Source organism: Acinonyx jubatus, chromosome B1 (genome assembly GCF_027475565.1).
Source record: "Acinonyx jubatus isolate Ajub_Pintada_27869175 chromosome B1, VMU_Ajub_asm_v1.0, whole genome shotgun sequence".
Lineage (NCBI taxonomy): Eukaryota > Metazoa > Chordata > Mammalia > Carnivora > Felidae > Acinonyx > Acinonyx jubatus.
The window spans coordinates 6,237,617-6,258,720 of record NC_069382.1 but is presented as its reverse complement, the minus strand read 5'-3'; the positions used below and the strand labels follow the sequence as shown (position 1 = coordinate 6,258,720).

At 52.3% G+C, this 21,104-nt stretch overlaps 1 long non-coding RNA gene across 2 annotated transcripts in view; it reads right to left on the bottom strand.

The window, feature by feature from the left end:
* LOC113596530 (uncharacterized) overlaps window positions 1-20,512 on the bottom strand; it is a 28,936-nt gene extending 8,424 nt beyond the window's left edge. Inside the window, exons 1-4 of one of the 2 annotated variants that reach the window (XR_008295783.1) lie at window positions 16,394-20,512; window positions 14,944-15,086; window positions 294-403; window positions 58-190 (exon numbers count right to left, since the gene is read on the bottom strand). This is a non-coding gene — a long non-coding RNA (uncharacterized LOC113596530). Of the gene's footprint in view, window positions 1-57; window positions 404-14,943; window positions 15,087-16,393 lie in introns of both variants that reach the window. The other variant, XR_008295782.1, reaches the window with a different exon arrangement.
* Between the last annotated feature and the right edge of the window lie 592 nt (window positions 20,513-21,104).

Genomic DNA, 21,104 nt, shown 5'->3' with positions numbered 1-21,104 from the left:
TCAGGTTGGTGAAGCAGTCTCTCCGTGATCACACGAACAGGTATGGCTCTTACTTACCCCACTGAGCCCACTGTAGCAGACAGGACAGACGTGCTCTGCCTGCGGGAAGCTCTCATCCTCATTTCAGAAATAAGGAACTCGGGAACGAGGCCCATACTCAGTTCTGGTGGTGGCTGTCGTGTGTCTGTCACTGCGTTGGGGAAAAGATGCCCTGATGGCCAATGAGCACAGGACAAGACCCTCCACATCGTCTGTCATCAGGGAAATGCGACTATGAACACCCCACTGCACACCTGTGAGAACGGCCAGAATCTGGAAGCACTGAGAACACCAAATGCTGGGGACGACGTGGAGAAACAGGAACTCTAGCTCACAGCCGGTGGGGATGCAAACTGCGCAGCCCCTTTGGAAGACAGTTTGGCAATTTCTTACACATTAAACATGCTCTTACCGTGTGACCTGGCAATGGGTATTTACCCAAAGGACTTAAAAACTTATGTCCACGCATACCTCCGCACATGGAGGTGGACAGGAGCCTTATAACTGCCAAAACTTGGATGCAATCAAGATACCCGTTAGTAGGTGATGGATAAGCAGGTCCATCCAGACAAATGAAACAGCATTAAGTGCTGAAAAGAAACGAGCTCCCAAAGCATGAGAACACGGAGGAAACTTAAAGACGTGTTACTAAGTGAAAGAAGCCAATGTGAAAAGGCTACACACTGTATCATTCCAACTATCTGACATTCTAGAAAAGGCAAAACTATGGAGACAGTAAGAAGATTTGCAGCTGGGGGAAGGGAGGCACAGAGGGCTTTTTAGGGCAGTGAAAAGGCTCTGTGTGATATCACAATGGTGTATACGTGTTGTTTGACACTTGTGCAAACCCACAGAATGCACAACACCAAGAATGAATGCTGATATGGACTACGGATTCTGGGTGATAATGACGCGCCAATCAATGGAAGTTCATCGATCACAACAACTGTACCACTGTGGTTCAGGATGTGGATATTGGGGGGAGGCCGAGTGAGGGGGACAGGGCCTACGTGGGAAACCTCTCCACCTTCCATTCAATTTTGCTATGATTGAATGGAATCAAGCAATGTCTCATTGCTCTAAAAAGATGAACTCCATTAAAAAACATAACACGAGGAAACAAAAATGTCCTGATGGCTCAGGAGCAGGGCACTTTGAAGCAGGGCTGCACCCTACGAAGAAACATAAAAACAAATCAAAATGACAATGATATGGAGGTCATGTCCTACGGGGTAACAAAGAGAGCGGGTAATACAACGGAGAGCAGCAGAGAGACTTCCTGGTGGAGGAGGCCCCGAGGGGCAGGAGGGTGTGTCGGACTGAGGGCCAGGCACGGAGGCAAAGGGAATGCCCGGACCAGAGCCGCTCACTCCGCCTGTGGTCCTTGCCTTGAGGGTTTTGCCTCTAGATTCCTCTCCCTCCCCTCCTCCGGCCTCATTTTATGACAATTGTTAACAAATTGGTTTGCTCCACCTCCGGGAAAGCCGTGTTTGGCGAAGGACCAAGGAAAACGCCCACCGAATAGAAACCGGTGTCTCACCGAGGGCGCCCAGGAAAGTGCCACGGGCGACCATTTGTCTTCAGCCAGCGCCCACAGAAGCAGACTCCCTGGGCCCTCCCAGGGGTCGGAGGCCCCGGGGACATTGTGCTGCAGGTGGCCCGCAGAGGCGGGGCCGTAAGAAGGACTAACAGGTCTCGGCTGGGCCTGCTTCCCTTTCGCCTCGTTTGGGACCCGGGACGTTTTCAGCATCACACAGGCACACCGAGGGAAGTCTTCCAGCCCCGGGAGAAACGTCAGCTCCGGGAGGAGCTCCAGGGGGCACACCCCCCAGATTAGAGGCAGTCCAGGGTGGGTGCTGCAGGGGGGCCAGCGGGCAGCGTGGTGTATCCCCGGGGCCCTGACTGCTGCCCCAGCCTCCTCCACATCCTCACCCCCAGCCGGGCAGACCGCTGCTCCGGCCGAGACCTGGACGCTCGCGTTACACCTCACATCCAGACAGGCTCCCCACGGGTACCCTCACTGCAGACGGCCCCCCACGGGCCCCGTTACCACGTGCACTGGGAAGGTGACCCCATTTCCACGGATTCCTGCTTTCAGCCAACTGTCCTGTTGGGGGCTGCCCTGATGAGGGCTGCGGGCGCATTCTTTCTGCCTAGAGAGAGTTCTGGAACATTTGAAAAGGCTCTGGCTCAACAAGCGGCAAAAGGTTACAGAGGCTGAGCACTGGTCTTGCAGTGTCTTCAGCAACAGGTGCTGACTCAGCATAGGATGGCTGGTTTCTCCCGCACAGCAATGACCCCACTGGTCTCTGCCCTTTCCACCCAGAAGACTGAGCTGAAGGCAGGACGCGGGTCAAAGCCACTGCACGGACCGATTCGGATCACACAGAAAGCAGCTTCCTCACTGAGCGGGGGCAGAAACACTGGCCAGAGGGCAGCGGTGATGACACGCTCCCGACTGAAAATGAAGCGAACTTCTTAAATGTGTTTTCTGTTCCGCGAGGGACCCCTGTTGCGCACTCAGAGGAGCGGGTTTCGGAAGCATCCACAGGGGAACCCGGGCGGCTCAGTCGGTTAGGCATCCGACTCTTGATTTTGGCTCAGGTCATGATCTTAAGGTCTGTGAGACAAGCCTGCATCGGGCTCTGCACTGACAGCACCCGCTTCTAATCCCCAGGGCTTAGAACCATGCCCGGAATACCCTAGGTGCTCAATACATGTTTCCTAAACAGATCGACTTTTTTAGTGCCTTCGACTCTGCAGTGAAATGGTGATGAGACCTAGGCTCTTCCTCTTTTTCATGAAGAACCCAAAATGAGGGAGGCCTCCAGACCCCGGGGAGAAAGCCCCTGACACTGACTGCAGGTCCCCGTGGCTCGAGGGAGTGTGCACCTGCTGCCGAGGGCACCGGGCCCCTCCCTCCTCATCCGGCCATCACAGCCCGCTGATACGGACTGGGAAGTGCCGGACAGGGAATGGCAACTGTGAACCTTATTCTGGAGCCCTAGCAACCATTCTCTAGGCCTCCTGGAGAAAAGCAGCAGAGCAGGCAACCAACTTCACTATAAACTCACCCTCTTGATTCCAAGTGAGGATCTTTGTGCTTTCTTGAAAATGCTGGACTCCCCGCCCCTCAGTCCCTGTGACGCTGGCCACGCCATTTACCCCAACACCTTCCTCTGGAGGGAACACAGAACGTACTTGTGAGGAACCCCCTTGAGTCCCAGGTCTTCCCACCATAAAGGGTTTGAATTGTCCCTCCTCCTTACAAAAACCCATCTCCCCCTCTGGTGCTTCACCCCTTCCTGCTCCCTCCTGCCCTTCCTCCACAAGTGACCTGCTTCTCTCTCTCTAGATGCCTCCTCCCCTAAGGTCCCAAGCGCATCTGAGTGTTCTCCACTGAGAAGGACTGCCCTACACCCTTCTCTCGCCCCACTCCCTCCTCGACTCCCCCCTTCTCCACCCCCATGCCTCACCCCCTGGGGCTCAACCCCAGCCTCTGCGTCCATTGCCAGCGCTCTCCCAGACTGTGGCAGCCGCCACCAGCACACAGGCTGTGTCTGATCTAGACGAGATCTCAGCTCTCCTTGCTAGGCTGAAGGGTGAGTACAGGTGACACTCTCCTCCCAGAGTCACAGGAGTGAAGGCGGGCTCGGGATCAGAGCCCTGAACTACTTTCCCATTCGGAGCTCCCCTCTCCCACGCCCCTCCCCACCCCAGGACCACCTAACAACGCGCTCTCTCCCTCACCCACAGCTTGGCTGGTCCCCCTCCTTCCGCTCCTACTTGGGCTGATTTTCTGCACCGGCCCCAGGGCTGCCCTGCGAGCTGGGACACTTCTTCACTCCCCACAAGCCGCCCTGGGTCAGTGCCTCCCACCCCTACACTTCATCCCTGGACGTGACGCCCTGGCCCCTTCTCTTCCACAATGCAGTGAAGGGCACAGGCTCCCTGCTTCCACTTTGGGGGCTTGCTTTTGAAATGGGGAGTCCTTCCTGCAGGAATCGTGAAAGCAGTGCACACAGACCTCCCCAGTGTGTCTCCAACAGTGCGGAAAAGGGCTGAGGCAAAAGACATTTTGAAATAACTTAGCATCCAATCATTGGTTTGTTCATATTCATAGCATTCTTTAAACAGCATACAGTTTTCCTTCGGGAGGGCCAGGGCCGGTCAGTAAGCCTATCAATTCCATCGTTCTGGCTCCCTTCTAAAGTTAAAGAGGCCCTATAGGTTTGTCCCGTAGAAAAGGTAACAGATGCACTAGAATCCAGTTGACAGTTAGGGTCAAGATTCCTCCAGAAGCAGGGCGCCTGGGCGGCTGGGCCGGTTAAGCGTCAGACTCTTGACTTCAGCTCAGGTCACGATCTTGCAATTTGGGAGTTCAAGCCCCGCACTGGGCTCTGCACTAGCGGTGTGGAACCTGCTTGGGATTCTCCCTCTCTCTTTTTCCCCCACCCCTCTAAAATAAATAAATAAACTTTTAAAAAAGTAAAAAAAAAAAAAAGATTCTTCCAGAAGCAATTACTCTGGTCCTTACCACCTTTTCATTCATTCACTCATTCACTCTTCATTTTTCCTTTAGTTATTTAACCAGTTCTCTTTCAGTGAGGTTGATTTCTGTCTGGATGCAGCACTGACACCCATGCAGACACCTTGGATAGCCTCTGTCTGGAGAGCTAGTCAGAGAAGTCCTTTCTTCCTTTCCTTTCCCACCCATCTCCGGGTCAGTCCTTAGGCAGTAAAAGGAAACGCCAATTCTAGGACATGTTTACAGCATCCTAATAAGAGAAACCACAACACTTTGTGCCACACCGTATAACGAGGCTGTTTGCAATACTGTCTCTGGGACACTTAGCAATTTTCAAGATACTCTCTTTGTGCTTTTCCCATCCCACAGAAAGATGCTATTTTTATTTGAAAATTGATGTAATGTCTACTACAAAGGTGGGGAGGAAAATAAAATACATCATTGATCGGGAGGCCTCCATGTGGGGGTGGGGAGGAGCAGACAAATGCAAAGCAAAGTTCTTAGCTCTCGACTCAAGCCATCCTGCTGATGGCTGTGGCCAGGTCACCGACCTGGGGCCTCAGTCTCCTCATCTGTCGAGTGGGTCTAACCTAACAGCTGCTGTGCAGGGACATCATGGAAGTAAAGTGCCTACCGTGGAGTCTGGCATTTCAGACTCATAATAAATGCCAGTGACAAAAACAAAACAAAACATCGCAAAGAACAAAAGAAAGAAACTTGGTTGAACTACTGTGGCAGCGAAACTCGTGCTGCACATCAGCTTCTCCCCTTCCACGGCCCCCTGCCCCCACAGCATGGCGGGCTCCAGTTCCAACCACCACCAGCCCTCATGGCCCCCCTCATACAGGTCAAGAAAGGGCTCCCCGATCTGGGTTGGGTTGGACTCCCTCTTTCCCAGACGCCTGCTGCGAAATACCACTCACACAGCCGTGCCCGGTGACCCTCCCACCACAACCCTGCTTTGTCACACACAAGACCGGTGTCCATGCCTCCTCAGCGCCCTCGATGGATCTGGATACTCAATTCTCCCATCAACCGGTCTCACGCTGGGCAGGTGGAGCCCCATTTTCCTCCACGCCCCAGTTTAAAAGCCCCTGTGGGGCCCGGAACCTCAGCCAGACATCCACACACATGCACCTTGGACTCCTTCTCACAAAATCCAAGGCAGACATGCCCCTGGCAGAGGCGCGGGCTTCCGCTGGAACAGGCTGGCTGGGAGGGAGCACCTCAGGAAGAACGGTATCAGCTGGGAGCCCTGGAGGAGAGGCTGTCGAGGAGCCCGCCCAAAGCAGGTGGCGGGAGCGGCCCGGAAGCAATTACTCTGAGCTCCACGGACGCAGGAGGCATCTCAAGTAAGTGTTAGTGCAGGTGTGGACCCTTTCCTCGCGCCTTTCCAACAGCCCCTCAATGTGCATCCTGCCCTGTGGCCACCAAAGCTCTTAGGTGTAGTGCTGTGTGGCCGCTCTTTTCGCAGTGTCTTGGGAGTTCTTGTCAATTCGTCTTGGCCCGGAAAATGGAAAGCTGGAGCAGTGGAACCCCATCACATGGCCCCTGGTGGGGCATGGGGCTGGTGTACAAGGAAAAACTTCGCATGGCCAAGATGGGGGTGGTTCTTGGCTTGAACTCAAGGGGAGCGTTCATGAATCTCCCTGGGGGACGGGAAGAGGAGACTGGGGCAATCAGAACTTCTCCCTCAGTTATGGGGTCTTTTGGGAGGCGGTGGGGGTGTGGCAGAGGGCTACCTTATACAGGCTATAGGGACTAGAACCACCTAGAATCAGGTCGTGGCTGTCTGTGACATTAAATCATAATCGCAGCTATAGTTTACTGACCCAAGCACTGTGCTAAGCACATACATGCCTCGTCTCAATTTACTTCAGTTCATCGTAGTGTCCTCATTTTCTAGATAATGAAACTGCTGTTTAGGGAAAACAAGGGATTCATCCAATGTCCTAAACTGGTAGTTGTCAGAGTCACAAACAGAACCTAGCTCCGTCTGACCATTTGCCCCTCTTTCCTCACCAACCCCACGCACCTCCTCATGGCCCCCTGTCACCCCATTTTCCCCAGACACACGCACGGCCCTCTGCAAAGCCTCATCACCCACTGACGATGCACACATTCACTTCCCTGCACAAGGTCCCAGATGGCCTGCACCTCCTCTTGGCTTTACTTATCATGCCGTACTGATTCTTTAAAACACTCTGAGGGATCCTGCCAGCCCCAGCTGAAGCTGCCTGGTGCCCACAAATGGACCGGCTCACCTGCAAGCATTGGCTTCCGATGATGCTGCCTACACTGGCAAAGAGCGTTAGACCCAGCCTGTCACAAGGCTATGCTTCAAACAAAGGCTGTATTAGATGTGTAAATATTTGGGAAATTGGAAAGTTGAGATTTTAGACAAAGATTCGGTCATCTGCATCCCCAAAAAATGCTTAGATACAAAGTGGTTTCAATGCAATCTATTCTCCTTATGATAGTCATTAGGGCTTTGTACAAATGTTCTGGTTCTCCTCTCCTTTCGGTCACATGGAACTATGTCCCTTTTGACGTAAAGCATGGCCATGTACGTGCTCTGCCCCGTGAAATGCAAAAGCATCTGATGTGTGTCACTTCTAGGTGGCAGTTTCAAGTTGCCGTGTCTCCATCTACTTTCCCTTTCCTGGTGCAGCGATCATGGGAACACGTGTTCCAATGGGGCCCCCATAAGTCCAGACCCCTAAGGAATTTCCAAAAGCAGGGACACCTGCCAGTCCGGCCAGACAGGCAGACTGAGCAAGAAAAAACTTTTAGTCCTAAGTTCTGAGAGTTTTTGTCTTTCGTTGTTGTCTGTTACCATAATAACCTAGCCCGCCTGACTAATACCATCCTATCAGCACTTTTCATAAAAGAAGGAGCCAGGAAGTGGGATGGCAGAGAGGAGGAGGAAAGAGGGGGGACAGGAGGTAGAGAGGGCACCTTGAGAGGGAGGAGGGCACTCCTGACATCACATGTCATGTTCTCTGTTGTGAGTCAGTAAAACATAAGAGCTACTTGGGGTATTAAAACAAAGGATCCAGGGGCACCTGGGTGGCTCAGTCATTTGAGTGTCCAACTCTTGATTTCCGCTCAGTTCATGATCTCAGGGTTCTCATGATCTCCCTACATTGGGCTCTGTGCTAACAACATGGAGCCTGCTTGGGATTCTCTCTCTCCCCTTCTCTGCTCCTCCCCAGCTCCCACACACCCTCTCTCTCAAAATAAATAAACTTAGAAAACATAAAAAGTAAAATAATATTAAATTAAAGATACATGTCATTTGGTCCGTAATGACACCTCAATGTGGCACTGGGCAGCAGAGCTTTGCAGAGGTTATTTCTTGATCAAATTTATGTCAGTTAAGAAACTTAAGCTGTACAGATTTTCAATTCTGGATGATGAAAAACTTCCGGAGAGGGCTATGAAGCCATGGGAAGACCTCGGGGAATCTTAAATGCATATCACCAAGGGAAAGAAGTCAATCTGGAAAGACTACATACTGAATGATTCCAACTATATAACATTCTGGAAAAAGCAAAACTATGGAAAGAGTGAGAAGGTCAGAGGTTTCCAGGGGTAGAAGGAGGAATGAATAGGTGCAATACAGGGGAGTCTTAGACCAGTAAAAACACCCTGTATGATATTATAATGATGGATATATATCATTATGCCCTTGTTCAAACCCATAAAGTGTGCAACGGCCAGAGTGAACTCTAACGTAAACTGTGGACTCGCCGTGATTGTGACATGTCACTGTAGGTCCATCAGTTGTAGCCAATGCCCCACTCTGGTGGGGGTGATGGTAATGGGGGAGGCAGTGCACGTGGCAGGGCAGAGGGTACATGGGAGTTTAGTGCCCTCCGCTCAATTTTGCTGTGAACCTAAAACTGCTCTAAAACATAATGTCTATTGAAAAGGGGAAAACAAGTTCTACTTAAAAGGGGAAAATAGTGACGTTGACACAGAATGTATTTAATGCCGCTGAACTACATGGTTAGACGCGGTCTAAAGGGAACTCATGCAACTCAATAGCAAAGAAAAAATCTGATTTAAACATGGGCAGGGGCACCTGGGCAGCTCAGTCGGTTAAGTGCCTGACTCTTGATTTTGGCTCAGGTCATGATCTCACAGTGTATAAGACCAAGCCCCATGTCAGGCTCATGCTGTGAGCACAGAGACTGCTTGTGATTCTCTCTCTCCCTCTCTCTCTCTCTGCCCCTCCTGTGTGTGCACTGTTTCTCTTTCAAAATAAATAAACTTTAAAAAGTTAAATAAAAATGGGCAGAGATCTGAATAGACATTTTTTCCAAAGAAGACATACAGATGGCCAACAAGCACGTGAAAAGACGCTCAACAGCCCCCCACAGCAGTCAGAATGGCTAGGATCAAAAAGACAAGAAATCACAAGTATTGGTGAGGGTGTGGAGAAAAGAGAACCCGTGTGCCCTGCTGGTGGGAATGCAAACTGGTGTAGCCACCCTGGAACACAGTCTGGAGGTTCCTCAAAACATTGAAAATAGAACTACCCTATGATCCAGTAATCCACTTCTGGGTATTTATCCAAATATTAATCAGCCATACAACAAAAGAGATCCTGCCGTTTGCAACAACAAGGATATAATGCTAAATACATAAATACAAATGATCAGTCAAGAGAACTGTATCCTACACTCTACACACATAATACACGGTTAAGATTTAAAGAAAGGCGCACACCTAAGTATTCATTGACATCACCTGTCTCTGCATCAAACCTCCATCTGGTTTCCCAGTGTCGTGTTTATTACGCATCTCAGTGGGGACGGAGGGGAGCCATTTGAATGTACTGACAGCACGTTCAGAGGACACAACACAACGAGAAAACAGATCTGGGCCGCCTTCAGGGCACATTTGAGGAGTATGACCAAGACCTCGAGGAGGACAGTCACCATACAATGCAGTTTCCTGCAGCCAAGTGCAAGGTGCATTGACTCAGGACCTTGACTTTGCCAAGAGGGACAAAGCAGAATGTGACAGGGGAGCTGGAGATGCCTGGGAGGCAGCCACGCAGTGATCAATGGTGCATCTCTGCTGGGTGGTGGGGAGGAAAGCTAGGAAAGGCACTCCAGGGAAGGACTGCAGGTCCCCAGGTCCCCAGCGTCAGGAGACGGCAGGAATGGGGGCACTGGAGGAAGCAAGCCCCAGAGCAAGAACATGACGGCTGAAATGTGCAGTAGTGGGCGTTGAGATTCTGGAGGGATGGCTCTGAGGGTGTGACCGGCATGAATGTCTGAGCTGGAAGGCAGACACCATTGAGAAGAAAGAGGTGAGGGACCGCGAGTTCTCCTTGAGGAGCACTCACTACAGTGGGTAACAATGTAGTCATTCATCTGTGGACTCCGACTCCTATACTCATGTATAACTAGACTGTTAGCCCCTCCAGGGCGGAGAAAGGCTGTCTGACTGGTAGTAAACTAGGTTGGCTTCTGAGATGTAGGAGGAGTTGGCTAAGTTTTCGACTGAGCTCAGTTAAACAAAAAGCCAGATGGCGGGCAGGCACTGGCTTCTCATGGTTGTTCCAGAGCGAACTACCCATGCGTAGTGCTTCTCCCATTGCAGAGCCATAAGAATAGTTATTTCATGCTGGGGGTGAGTTAAGACATCGGGAGGAAGGCTGCCTTTAGAAATCTGTCTGCTGGACAAGATGGCTCCCAGCTGGCTGGGCCACACCACTCTTCTCCCTGGCTTTCCACGGCCTGGTCAGGGGCAGGTGAACAGACAGAAACACAAAGGGAAGTGCGTGTCATGAAGGGAGAGAGCAGGGAAGCGCAGATCCCTGTGGGGTGTAAGTGTGAGCTGGTGTGAGAGAGGGAGCTCATGTGAGTGCACATGGATGTGTTCAGGTGTGAGTGCGTGTGTTTGAGTGTTAGATGTGTGCTGGGGCATGTGTGTTCAAGCGTGGACACGTGTGTTCGGGTGTGAACACGTGTTTGAGTCGTTAGGATTGTGAGCGTGCTCAGTTGTAAGCGCGTGTGTTTGAGTGTGAGTGTGTTCAGGTGTGAGCGCGCGCGTTTGCCTGTGTTGGTTGTGTGTTGGGGGTGTGAATGTGTTTGGGTGTGAGCGTGTGTTTGCTGGTTGTGTCGGTATGAGTGTGTTCGGGGGTGCGAGCACGCACATGTGAGTGTGTGTTGTGGTGTGAGCGTGCGCCACAGGGACGGGTCAAAGGGCAGTGGTGGTGAGGGAGGAGGGACTGACGGAGGAAGAAAGGCAGGGCCAGCCCAAGTGCGGAATGTCACTAGAGCGGACGGACAAGAGGGAAGGGAATGCCCTCACGGCCCACAAACATCCAAGAGGCATCAACAGCAGGAAAGGAACTGACTTTGCCAGCAGGTGGAGAGGGAAGCGCGAGTAGGGGGTGTGATTAGGAAGAGGAAACGCAGTGGCCTGTCGGGAAGACTTCCCGGTGGCATCACACTGTGGACTCGGGGCACCGCGGCTGGTCTAGAGCTGCCCTCCTGGGGCCCCGCGAGGTGGGAAGGGCCAGAGCCCCAGGGGGGGTGGGGGGACATGGTGGGCACGGCCCAGATGCCGGAGTGGGGGCAACGCCAGGCAGGTGCTCAGGGAGGTGGTCACCTGCCAGTGTGCGGACAGAGGGTGACCCCGGGGTCCCCGCCTGTGGGCTGCACCCTGAACCTGGAAGGGGAGTCCCTGTGGCCCACCCGGCTCACCTCCCGCCTGCCAGCGAGCACCGGGTGGGTGGCTCTTGATCTCTTGAAAAAAAACAGGGTCATTTCCTGAAACAAAACCAGGTGAACTGAGCCAAGTCAGCCGGTAATTCCTACCCCTTGCAGCTGGCCTCAGCGCCAATGTGGAAAACTACTAGGCTGCAGAAAACTTTCCCGTAGTGAAGCTTTCAGATTTGATATATAAAACTGGACAGGGGATGCCGGAGAGGCTGGTCACCCCATGCACCTGCACCCAGCTGCCATCTCCTGGACAGAGAACTCTGCTTACGACGGCCATGGTGATCCTGCCTGTGTTTTTTGTCCTTTTTTGGTCCCATGAGCCAAAGTAAGTTTTAGGGGAAAAGGCATGATTTATAAATGGCAACTCTAGAGTAGTAACCACACATGATGATGAATGACAAGGAGGAAGTGCCCTAGGGCACGCAGGCGTGGGGAAGAGCGAGGTCTTAGGACAGATAAAGGCAGCCAAGAGGTAGAAACCACCAAGGCGGTGCGGGGGAATGTGGTGCGGCCATACCCCATACCAGGGAACATCAATGAGTCTCCAAACAAGGAAAGGGATCCTGTCACCGCCAACAGCACAGATGAGTCCTGGGGACGTTATGCGAGGTCAAACGAGCCAGTCACTTAAGGGTAAAAGCCGTGTGACCTGACCGCACTCACGTGAGGCCCCTAGAGGAGCCAAACTGATAGAGACAGAAAATAGAGTGGACGCTTCCAGGGCCTGGGGAGTTAGGATTTCACGCGGACAGAGTTTCAGTCTGGGAAGACGAGAAAGTTCTGGAGGCTGGATGGCTGAATAACAATGGGAATGCGCTTAATGCCACTGAACTGTACCCTTAAAAATGGTTAGGATGGTAAATTTGTGTATTTTTTACCATAATTTTGACAAGTCAATAAGGAAAAAAAGAGAGGTAGGCTGTTGTTAGCAGTCTTTTGCAGAGGCCAACATTCCCAGGGCATTTACGACAGGGAGCAGGCCTGTGCCAGGCTCAACGTGGGGTCCACCGCCCAGGTTCAACACGCCCCACTCCCTGGATGGCCTCCTCCAGGGGTGTGCGGACCATATGGTCCTCGGTTCGAAACCCCCAACCCAGGTAACGGAGCAAAGAGGAAGGCACCGGAAGCTTTATTATTATTATTATTAACTATATATTATATTATATATTATTTATAATTTAGTAGTAGTAGTAGTCTTTTTTATTAGTAGTGTTATTAGTATCAGCAAGGGGCACCTGGGTGGCTCAGTTAGCTAAGGGTCTGACTTCAGCTCAGGTCATGATCTCACAGTTCATGAATTTGGGCCCCACATCAGGCTCTGTGCCGACAGCTCAGAGCCTGGAGCCTGCTTCGGATTCTGTGTCTCCCTCTCTCTCTGCCCCTCCCCTGCTCACACTCTGTCTCTCTCTCTCTCCAAAATAAATAAACATTAAAAAAAAAAGAGTATCAGCAAGATGCTGACTGGCAGTCATTATAATAAAAGCCACCGCCATTGAGGGCCTACTCTGTGTCAGGTGCTTTATACACATGTTTAGTATTCAAAGCAAGCCAGTGAAGTAGGTATTCTTAGCTCCCATATTAGGTTACAGGCTGAACCATTTCCCTGAAATACGTATGTCGAAGTCCAACATCTAGTCCCTCAGAATGTGACCTGATTTGGCGATAGAGTCTTCACAGAGGTGATCAAGTTAAAATGAGGTCATTGGAGCAGGCCCTGATTGATACGACCGGTTAAACTGCTTCCTAGGACTGCCTTACCAAAATACCACGGCGAAGCCTGGGGGCTTAAACAATGAAAATGTATTCCTCAGAGTTCTGGAAGCTGCAAGTGCAAGATCAAGGTTCTGGCTGATTTGGTTTCTAGCAAGGCTGTCTTCCTGGCTTGCAGAGAGCTGCCTTCTTGCTGTGTGCTCACACGGCCTTTCTCTGCGTGGGTGTGTGCGTGCATGCGTGTTTGTGTGTGGAGAGGCAGAGAGAAAGAGAAAGTGTGCTCTCCCGTGTCCCTTCTTACAAGGACACTACTCCTACTTGTTTTCTGAGACCAGGGAGCACAGCCAGATGCATGCAGAAGTGGTGCAGAGATTCCCCACAATCCAGAATACAGCCTAAGTCAAGTGCACCTGCTTCTCAGGGTTCACCCTCATGTTATAGGAATCCACAAAGAGGATTCGATGGGGTTGTTTGCTCCCATTCAACATGGCGGACCCGTATCAGGTGGAAACTCACACCAAGCCCAATGGAACTCAATTGGTCTTCTTCTAGGTTTGTGCCATGGTGTGGTTGCCACTGACCTAGTCCCTTAGTCCCTTACCCCTGGTGTCCCTGTGGGTCTTCTGTTACTCCCAACACACACAGTACAATCCGCAACAGCTTTGTAGGGGGACACCTATTGCCATCACCATTCTTAAAAAGCAACAGGCATGTAAGGTTTTTTGAGACTTTTCCAGAAGTCTGTAGGAAACAGACTAATTCCTCCTGTACCCACACTGATGTATTTGCCGGATCTCTCCTTCAGATAAGTGGGAGCATTTGACATATATTCCCCAACATACTGAAAGTTTTTTCTCACAGTTTCCACAAACCTTTTGCTATCCTAACCTTACCAACATATCAGCCCTTCCCCTACTACATACTCATACATACATGAGTGAATATGTAGATACTATTCACTTAGTATTTACACATCCAGCGTTGTATAACAAACCTTCATATTCCGGGGTTTTATTCCTCACACGCTAACCCTGTTAGCTTCTATTGCCTCATTTTACAGATGAATACCCAGAAACCGGAAAGGAAGAATATCTCAAGACCATACAGTTGGTAAATACCCTTGAGGGCAGCCTGGTGTCCGTGCAAAGGCTAATTCCTACTCATCCTCTGAGCAGGGGCCCTGGTACGAACGAGGAACACCCACACTACCAGTGCGTTCCAACTTGAGTCGAATGGCTGTGGTCGGGGAAAATTCTAGTCATGTCAGACGGACTTTCACGTTTAAAACAGGGTCAGTGCTCCTGGTGGTCAGACTCTAGGGAAATGGACTAGGAAATGCTTCTGACGTCATGAGACACGAAAGACTCCAGGACTCTGATCTCTCCCAGCGGATGCAGGTTTTCCATGTGGAAAGAAAGCAGTCACCTCAGATTGGTCAGTGGCCAGTGGGAACCATCCCCAGAGCACGGCAGACGTCACACATGGAAAATCGGCCTGCATCGTTTTGTCCAGTCGCGGGAAGGGCATCCTTGAATGACTCCGCGGGCCAGAGGTATGGAGCAATGGGCTTCTACCCGGTCCCAAGGGGGGGCCTTGCAATTTAATGACAACCCACAATTGTAAATTTCCTTTAGTTCATTTGCTTGTTTACGTTTAGGAAGAATTTTTTTTAATGGAAAACCCAGCCAAAAAGGAAAATACAACTTGGGGTTTTTTTGTTTGGTTTTAGCCTAAAGACGATGGTTTTCCAGTCACAGGAAAACATACCAGCTTAACATTTGCACTGATTTCTTTGGACTTCTTTCAACGAGTTATACTGTTTTCAGGTAGCAAATACTTATCAAGCACTTGTTACATGTGTCAGACATAATGCAGCGCTGCACCTGATCCCTCCAACAACCCAGCAGGGAGGGAACTGTTCACCTCTTCCCCATGCTGCTGATGAGGCCAGCAAAACTTGGAGACACTCTTGCCCAGAGCCGGAGGTCCACGCTTACGTCACCACAGGACACGGGAGTGGAACTCCACACCTCGTAACTTTCCTGTCTATGCCAGCTTCATTCAACCTGGAAATAAGCACATTTTAATAGCAACCCTAAGAATTATGATCTGTTGCAGATTATATGTGGGCCCCTAACCCTGTTTTAGTTATATTCCATAATGCTCTTCTTCCCAAGACCTTCTTCACACCTCACCGTGTGCTTTCTAGGGCATGATTCTCCACTGTTCTGTGAAAACACAGGCGCGACTGCACGGGGGATGGCTGAGGCTTATCTCCTCCAAGTCCCCTGCCTCTGAAAACCCCATCCATCACAGGACTCAAAGGCCAGGCTCTCTACGATTCTCCTCTTTGCAGCTGTCTGAACCTGTCCCTTTGCTTTATATTTCCAGTGAATATCTTACCCCTGGTGTCCAAAGAGAAAGCAGAAATACCTATTTCTAGGTATCTTGTACAGTCCACCACATGTCAGCAGGACCCAAACCGGTTGTCTTTGCAACAACCAGTCTCCTCCTGAGAGATGAAAGCCTGTGCCACCCCAAGGCGGCCACTGTATCCTCAGAGGAAGAGCTGGCCCAGGTCACTGGTGCGTGAGATTATGAACGTGGGTGGCTGTGGCAGAAAATATGGGGCGGCCACACACAGGCCAACTCCTGCTTACCACTGGGAGCCATTGCCCCTTGTCCACACAGACTGGCTCAGATTCACCTGGCAGGTGTTCAAGGCAGAGTTTCTGGGATCCTCTCAGACCTGCTGACCCGGCCTCTGGAGGATGGACCTAGGTGATTTAGTGACCAGAGCATCAGGGACGCTAACCCCATCGTCTCCCCGCAGTGTGCAGGGCTCTGCGCAGAGCTAGGCCGATGGGAAACTCTGGCTCTGTTCTGGCAGCAGCTGGGAGGCAGGACGGAACCCGGAGGGATGTGGGATGCGGGCAGACACAAATCCCCGCAGGTCAAGCCCGGGCCTTGCACCCACAGCTTCTCTGTAAAGTAGGTCCCAAGGCAGAACCGAAGACCCGGGCCCACTGGGTCTACAGTGCTGTCCCCACCCAAGTGGGGGGCTGAGGCAGGACCGGTTTCCGTTAACAAAGACACCTGCCCGTAACTTCGATTTGCTCTGTGCATCTTTGGATTTGAACTCCTGGCTGAGGGACGTGGATAAACGTCTACTTTATCTAATTCCCAGCTCATACGCAGCCTCAAGCGGCCAATAGCCACAGGGACGCCTCTCTGCGCCGCACCAGCTGGGGCCCGACCCAGGGGAGTGTGTGACCGCCCCCCCCCCCCTTCCCGGGAGGGCCGCGGGAGAGAAGCCAGAAGGGCCGTCAAATCTAGAAAAGATTTGCAGAAAACGCGCCAAATACAAACGCACCAAATCTGGACGCGGGTCTGGGAAACAATATGGCGCCGAAATAATGCGTGGGGCACCGGAAGTGGAGTGTTCTCGGTGAAAATCAGCACAGCTCCACCCCCACCCTGCAAAGTGCACGCGAACCCGGGCGCCCCGAGCGGGGCCCGTGAGACCCGCAGCTATCTGTCCCAGGACGGCATCGGAAGTTGCTACTGGGTCTTGTTTTGCACCCGGGCATTTCGGGCCGCAGCGCCCCCCCGCAGGAAGCCCCGAGCTGCTTGTGACTCTGGGGTCCCTGGAGGGCTCGGGCGCGGTGTTTACGAGGCTAGCTGTAAATCCCTCAGAGCCGGAGCCCGCCCGGGGTCGCCACCTTCCTCGTGCAAACCGTGCAGACCTTGCAGACCGTCCTTCCGGGCGCGCTGCTGTGACTTTCCAGCGGGGCCGCGCTGAGCGGGCGGCGGGGCTCCAGCGGGCTGTGCCCCTAACAAGCTCCGCCCACCGGGAAAACCAGCAAGGCCTGGAGTCCAGGATCAAGAAAGCACGTTTCAGCTGCTCTGCACTTCACTTTGATCGCCTTTTGATAGTGGTTTTCTTATCACATAAAGGAAGAGGCTTTTCCTCGCCCCCTAAAATACCACCGGTTTGTTCTGGGCTGCCTCCAGAGTAGAACCTGTCGAAACCATCACACCCTAAGGTTAAGCAACAACCTGCGAGGTTGCTTGGGGCCTGCGGGGTGGTTGGATCCCTGAGGTGGCAGCTCATTCATTCGCCTCCTCGTTGGGGGGCATCCTCCTATGCGCAGAGCTGTGGCCAGATGCTTCCAGAGAGCGGCGCCAAAGCCCCGCTCCCCTCCAGGGGTCCCCACCCCACCTGGAAGCCACACAGACCGTGTCTCCGTCCGCCCGCTCTGCTGCTGTAACAAAATGCCTCAGACTGGAGGCCTGAACAGCAGACGTGTTTCTCAGCTGTGGAGGCTGCAAGTCTGAGGTCAAGGTGCCAGCAGGTCAGGTGTCTGGGGAAGTCCTGCAGCCTGGTTCACAGGCAGTGTCTTCTTGCTGTGTCCTCACATGATGGAGAAAGCCAGCTCTGGTCTCTTCCTCTGTTTACCAGGTTGCCAATTCCATCCCTTGACCCCATCCTCATGACTTCTTCTAACCTAATCACCTTTCAAGGGGACCACCTCCAAATGCCATCACATTGGGGGTTAGGGTGTTAACATTAAATTTAGGGGGGACACATTCAGTCCATAGCAAACTGGTCATGGGGTTTAACAAGGAGTGATAGTGTTAAAGAGGGGCTAGTCAGCTCAGCTTAGGGAAGACAAACCCCTGAGTTGGGTTTTGAGAGATGTGTAGGAGTTTGTCAAGGATGAAGTAAGTAGCAGACCAAGGGAAAGGGAATCCCAGCCAAGGATTTAGGCGGTAGCAATTTTTCTTAATTGTTCATAGAGTAAAACAATGGACAAATCCATCCAATAAATCACTCCTCCACAAAGCATTTAACTCACTCAAAGGGGTGTCCCTCGTGAACAGCATTGAGAAGTGAGTCCGTATAGAATCTCCAGAGCAACCATTCCACTGTAATGGACCTTAAGAGATCTCCAGACGGATGGACAAGTATTGAGTTACTTTCAGAACGTCAACAATAAGAGGTATTTAGATCTCAGTGATTTGGGATGGCAGGGAGATATAAAAGCCTCGGTCAAGGCCATCTCAACTTGCCTCTGTCTGGTGCAGGTTCACTGTATACGGGATGTGGCTGGAGAGCTATCCTGAACTGGTAATTAAATACAGGTGTGGAGGGGGACACCGAGAGGCAGGCCAGTCAGAGGGAAAGCATGCTGCTTTTCTTTTCTCTTCTTTTTTTTTTAAATGTTTTTATTTACTATTAAGAGAGAAAGAGAGAATGTGAGCAGGGGAGAGGCAGACAGAGCGGGGAGAGAGCTGACAGCACAGAGGCCGAGGTGGGGCTTGAACTCATGAATTGTGAGATCATGACCTGAGCTGAAGACAGTTGCTTAACCGACTGAGCCACCCAGGTGCCCTAATGTTCCTTTTCTGCTACCACACATACATTGTAGGTGTGAGCGCCACCTGTAGACAGTGAGGCCTCTGAGGTGGAGAGGATCTCTCTTTGAACTCTGTATCAGTCAGCTCCGGCTGCCGTAACAAAGACCACTGACTGGGGGCTTAACCAACAGGAATTTACTTGCTCACAGTCCTGAAAGCTGGTGTGTAGATGCCATCTTCTTGCTGTGTCCTCACATGGTCCCCCCTCTGTGCACACACACATCCCTGGGCTCTCTTTCAATTCTTTTTTTTAAAAATTTTTTTAAATGTTTATTTTTTGAGAGAGAAAGCCAGAGCATGAGTGGGGGAGGGGCAGAAAGAGAGGGAGACACAGAATCTGAAGCAGCTCCAGGCTCTGAGCTGTCAGCAGAGAGCCCGACTCGGGGGGCTCGAACCCACAAACTGCGAGATCATGACCTGAGCCAAAGTCGGACGCTTAACCGACTGAGCCACCCAGGCGCCCCTCTCTTTCAATTCTTATAAGGACCCTGGTCAGATTTGATTAAGGCCCAATTCTAACGACCTCATTTTACCTCCCTCATCTCTTTCAAGACCGTATCTGCAAACACAGTCACATTCTGAGGTCCTGGGGTCAAGACTTCAACATATGGCTTTGGGAGGACACAGTTCAGTCCATAACAGCTCCATGATTCCAGACCCACCTGGCACGTTGCAGAGGGGAGTGTTGACACATATTCATTCACTCAACCCAACGTCCTTTTGCGTCCACGGCACTCCCGTCGGCCCTAGAAAAATGGGCTAACTTGTCAACAGTGGATTTACATAGACTAAACAGCAACAGGCACTTCGAGGGCAGAAAAGGATCCATGAACTGGGCTGGGCTGGGCATTTGAGCGTGTCCGAGTGCTCCGGAAGGAGGTGGTCAGGAGCTCCTCTGTGCACAGCTCCCTCCTGGGGAAATGCCTGTCTGGTGTCCCACCTGCTGCTCATCCCCTGGGTTTCACCCTGACCGTCCGCACAGAATAACACCGCCCTGCAGACAGATGCCCCAGCCAGAGTGGATAGGGACAGACTCACTGTCTCCCCCTGCCATCGCCACCAACCAATCTTGGCCCTGGTGCCACCGGTGGCAAAAACAGACAGAGCCAACTGCTTGCTCACTGACCACACTTGCTTTCTTAGTCGCCCATGCAACACCCCCACCGCAGGAGCCTGCCTGAAGGGACCGAAGCCATGAAAAGCAGAGAGGCACCGAAAGACAATGTGGACGGCACAGCCCATCCTTTCTGGTTGAGTTGGGACAGCGAGGTCGTGCTTGTCCAAGCCACAACTCCCCCGAAGGAAGATGTTGTGCAAGCAGAAGAACAAGTAGAAAGCAGGAAGAACCGGCACCAGGAAGCATCAGCTGTTCTCTGGGGCCAAGTTCAGTCCTGCCCGGCAGGTGCACTCTGCGGGCAGGAGAAGGTGGGCCCGTGTTTCTCCGCCAGCTGCATACGGGTTATAATGCAGATCACCTCGCCCGCGCCCGCTCTGCGGGCAGAGTACAAACCCACATGTGCAAACAGCTTCTCAGTTAGCTGTCGGTAGTTCCATAGCTGAGAGCGAGCTTGTGGATTAACTGTACTTTTGCACAGACGCGAGAAATGACCCAGCGCAGCAGATGCCTTGCCCGGCTGCATGAAGATGGGGGCAGGCCCGCCTCTCCTCACTTCCAGGCGGTGGTGTTTCTTGAGGCCTCCTCTGAGGCCCTGGGGAGTGTGGGGAAAGCCCTGGTTGTGGGGTCCTGGCCCAGCCGCTCGCTCTTCCAGTAACTTTGGATGCATTATGTAGCCTGTGGCTTCGTTCACCTCAGCGGTGGAAGCGGGATGAACTTCTGTGTCCTAAGGGTTTTGTAAGGAGCGAGCAGGATGAGACCCCCAAATGCCAGCCCAGGGCTGGCAGGTGTGGGCGTGGTCTGGTGTGGAGTCATCTCCTTATGTTTTATCTGTCCTGTTGTCCAGGCGGCCCTCCCCTCCCCACGCCCCTGCTGGTGTTATTGTCCCGTGCATGTTCTGTCCATCCACAGATGCCAAGCCTTTCCTCACGTATTCTGCTTGCCTGAACCCCCCCCCCCCCCGCCCCGGTTATCTGCCCTCTGAGGCTCGTGGGTTCAAGTGTCGGCAGCTCTTTGTGACAGTTCTGTGGCGAAGGGCATGTCTCCTCCCAGCTCCGAGGCCTCCTTGGCTGTGAGCTCCCGCTGTGAGGAGGCAGAAAACGTGTAAACACCTACCGTGCAGGGGCGCCTGGGTGGCTCAGTTGGTAAAGCGCCTGCCTCTTGGTTTTGGCTCAGGTCACCGTCTCAAAGTTTCACGAGTTCGAGCCCCATGTCAGGCTGTGCGCTGACAGCGGGGAGCCTGCTTGGGATTCTCTCTCTCCCCCATCTCCCTGCCCCTCCTCCACCCATGCTCTCTGTCTCTCTCAAATCATAAAAATAAATAAACTTAAAAATAAAACACCTGTGCAGTGGGCGCCCGAGATACGATAACTGACATTTGGTGGTGTTACTACTCAAGTGCAGCTCAGGGTCCATCTGTTCTACGAACCCTGATTTCCCCCTGGAAATTAGAAGCCGTTAGACGCACTTGGACCCTTAGCAGGTGTCTGGTCATTTCCTGGGCTGGTCACGGGCCACCCCCCTCCCCCCCCCCCCCCCCCCCGCTGGG